Source organism: Palaemon carinicauda, chromosome 10 (assembly GCF_036898095.1).
Source record: "Palaemon carinicauda isolate YSFRI2023 chromosome 10, ASM3689809v2, whole genome shotgun sequence".
NCBI lineage: Eukaryota > Metazoa > Arthropoda > Malacostraca > Decapoda > Palaemonidae > Palaemon > Palaemon carinicauda.
The window spans coordinates 133,680,513-133,684,952 of NC_090734.1; the positions used below are offsets into that span (position 1 = coordinate 133,680,513).

The 4,440-nt window shown below is 31.8% G+C and overlaps 1 pseudogene; it reads right to left on the reverse strand.

The window, feature by feature from the left end:
• Nucleotides 1–823: 823 nt before the first annotated feature.
• On the reverse strand, nt 824–2,967 carry LOC137648272 (uncharacterized; annotated as a pseudogene).
• Between the last annotated feature and the right edge of the window lie 1,473 nt (nt 2,968–4,440).

The window sequence follows — 4,440 nt, forward strand, 5'->3', positions numbered from 1 at the left end:
TGTCATAACTCAAAAATGGACATTTTTCAGGAGAGGCAAAAACAGTTTTTCAGTGTCGCTGTAGTTTGTAACTATCACTTGAATGATGACCTTTCTCAAACTAAAACGTAGACAACACATTTAGCTAGATTATAATAAGTGTTGCAATGAATATCAAAAGAACTGCATGATTATTGAGGGCCTTTTATTCTTGCAATCATAGTTATGACCATCTCGTTGCAAAACTGTCACAACTTTTGAGTTTCAAGTCAAAATATGACACTATTACTACGAGAATTGCTCATTTTGTGCACATGAAATTATTTTGTTCCGTTTTATGACGGATATTAAAAGGTATTGTCTGGCTCAAATTATCTGTATATCATAAAGATAATATTGCTAATGTGAAGCTCCAAATACTGAGTTACACAGAAAGTTTCGTTTTTTATGTCACTTGACTTTTTCTTGCTAAAAATATCATGCATTCTTATATTAGATTATGAAAATAAAAGATAAACAGATGATTATATACAGTTTATTCTCCTCAAAGATTCTAATAACTGAAGAACAAAAAATGAAGAAATAAATTTCAGCCAATGTTTGTATCATAAAAATAAAAATTTAAGTAGTAAGTTCAACTTAGGAGATACATAGATTGTTTCCTTACAATTTCCTTACAATATACTTTCCTAAAGTAAGTGAACATTTACAGAGTAGTAATAATAATTAAAGGCTCTCATAAAACAACTTGTATTGGTTTGGAATAAGGTTTTCCTGGCACAATCTAATGATATCATCCTTCTTGTTCTTAGGAGGCCCAGGCTTGACACTAAATGCAGGTAGCAGACTAACTGTCCTTGGGTAGTTCTTAGCTTTGAGAACCGTGGTGTCTTGAAAATCATCTGCGTACGAATTCTTATAGAAGACAGATCTTGGTGAAGATTTGGTTACTCTCAGAACTTTTGCATCAGAAAGTTTCAACTCTTTCAGGTTCATGGGACCAATCTCATTAACTAATTATTTTATGTTCTTGAAATCTTCATAGCAGAGTTCCTGGACAACGAAAGGATCACCCCTTTTTTTTTAGCTGCACGAACAGCTGTTACAAAAGTTTCAGGGACATACATCGGTCCACTTTTAAGAAGCCTTTTAACTTGCCTCTCGATCAGCGAATGCACCGAATCTCCCTCATTTTGAGTATGCCCTTTGATCAGGTACTTGTGAGTAATGGAATGTATATCCAAGTTTGTTACAGCATACAGATATAGAGTGAGCATAAACTTGTTTTTCTGCTGTTCTGAACAGTTATCAGAATAAAAAATAAAATCAGTGCAACCAGAATCACAAGTATCCTTTAAGTACTTCAGAACACAAGTACCAAGCTCATTTACTCCTCTATGGCCATTTGAATCATTCCAAATATAGCAATTGCATGTATTAGATATCAGGTTGTATATGGTAAAATTAAGTACATTCAATTTGGATTTATAGTAAAATACTGAAACCTCCCCTTTAGGTAGCTGGATAACAGCCTGTAAATCATATACTGCAACAGCACAGTCTTTCTTCTCCTTATCTCGTGTTTTTTCTGTTCTTGATAATTCCTTTTCTCGATGGTGCAAATCATAACTTTCCTTCATATCATCTTTCTCAGTTTCAGTGGCGTTTTCAAAAGCGGTGCAAACATCGCATTGATCCTTTTTGGGAGTGTAGAAGGAAATATTATACTCCTCTGTGAAATTTCTGTAGAAGAGTGTATAATTTCCAAACTGCTTCTGTTCTTCTTTGCATTTTGCTACATAATCCTTGTGTATGTTAGCAATTGACTTGCTGCCGTCAATGAACGTCTTAGAAGTATTGGCTCGAGTGTAGTGGCTTTCAATTTTTGGTATGGAGTCTATATGCTGCTTTATTCCATCTCAAATTTCTTGACTAACAGTAGCATGATTGTCATGTTTTCCTCTGAGGTCAGGTTCCAATAGTGTTCCAGCAATTTTTTTCTGTTTTTCTAGAACTGTGCGTATTGGTCTGTCATTTATATCCAAGGTGTTCTTAAAAAACAGCTTGCATACTCGAACTTTCTCACCATTCACATGGAAATTAAATGCGCTGTTCAAGGCTCTTGGCTGACGACTTCCACCTATGCGAACGTATCTATAGGTAGGTTCAATGGCTGTTATTGAATTGGCTATAAATTGGCGCTGTAGGGATAGTTCACCCAAGTCCCAATAAGAGTTGAAGATCTCCATTCTAGCTTCTTCATCGATTTTCGATGAACAATTAAGCCTACATTTCTCACCACAAGGTGGTTTCATTCTTCTTTCTGTCCTCATTGTTTTATCTTTGGTATGCATGGTGTAGGCTTTTCCCGCATTTCGCAGCTGTTTTTGTTTGTTTCTCTTTCATGTTTCAAGATGCCTCTTTCGTTTGATGCCTTTCTTCGCCGGACTTACCAAAATAGACACGCTTTCCTGGCTTGCTTTTGATTTATCTGGACAAAGTGACTGATTTCTTGGTAGTGATTCATCTTCAGTCTCATCTGTTTCATCCTCTTTATCAGGCACGTAATCTTTATCAGCAACTGAATCATCTGTATCGACGTCACTACATAAAGTATCACTTGACTCTGAAGATGAACTTGATGTTGAGGACAAATTACTTGAGGATGAGTTTAATACTTGATGATCGGCTTTTGATGAAGTTTATGGTTTTGGCTGAAGCCCTCGCCGAGTGCCAGTACTGGAATCTTCATAGTAATTTGTTTCCAGGGCTTCATATTATTTCCTAGGCTAGCTGAAATTCTTTTCAAATGCTCAATTTTATAAAAGATGCATATAAATTAATTTTAAATCGTTGAAGAGAAAAAAAATAACATCTTGTAGGTACTAATTATTTTGTTCAAAATCTTTAAAAAAAAAATGCGTAGGTAAAATACTAACATGTTTTGGAGTTACTGTCATCAATTTGGGAAGGCTTTAACCCATTCATGTTCTCTTTCTACTGCAACACCAAGTTCACGAGCTTCTTACCTCTGCTACTCATATTATAAATTTTGCTTAAATTGATATGACTCTCTTGTTCTGTGGGAAGAGCGACCTAATTCTAAATAAAATTTGTAAAAATGGTTAAGAATCATATTGTTTGCTTCAATAGAGTCATATATTGAAATCAACTAATTTCCTTGAAAGCTATGTAGGTTTTAGTGGGTTGTAATAGTGACATAACTTGAGTAAATACTTAGATGTTAGTAGTAGTTTCCTTGAAGACTGTCATATCTTGGAATAGTTTCATATAGCCTCATTAGAGGTTTGCATGAATACTGTCTCAACTCATATTAATACATTCTACATGAAAAAATAAACATATTAAGGGAATACTCATATTAGTTAAAATAATGTCATAGTACAAAATATGTCAGTGTTCATGCAGCAGCATACATCCTCACTCCAATAAAGCTCTTGAGTAACTGAGATGTGTCGAAATTGATACCCAATGTTATGACGATCAAGGTAGTGCAAGAGTGACACATGAAGCTCTCTAGCGGCCATATTTGCAGACTCAGTTATGACGTTATTGTCACTTATAGAGCTTGACACGGGCTTTTTGATGGTGGCAATAACTCAAAATAGCAAAATTTTGAGTTATGTCACTCTTCTCGCAAATGAGCGATATTGGATCCTGCGTTACAATAATACACTGTGAAATCCTTTCATAAAACTAATTACAACCAATACAAAAAGAAATATATATATATATATATATATATATATATATATATATACAGTATATATACAAAGAGAAATATATATATATATATATATATATATATATATATATATATATATATATATATATATACAGTATATATATATATATATATATATATATATATATATATATATATATATACATTATATATACAAAAAGAAATATATATATATATAATATATATATATATATATATATATATATATATATATATATATACATTATATATACAAAAAGAAATATATATATATATATATATATATATATATATATATATATACAGTATATATATATATATATATATATATATATATATATACATATATACATATATATATACATATATATATATATACATATATATATATATATACAGTATATATATATATATATATATATATATATATATATATATATATATACTGTATATATATATAATATATATATATAATAAATATATAATATATATATAAAGAGAGAGAGAGAGAGAGAGAGAGAGAGAGAGAGAGAGAGAGAGAGAGAGAGAGAGAGAGAGATATGCTCACACACACATTCAACCGTTTCCCCAACTCCCCCTTTCCTGCCTACACACCCTCTCACTAGGGTATGACTACTCCCCCCCTACCCAATGGACGAAGAGAGACAGTGTATATTATATATATATATATATATATACATGTATATATATACATA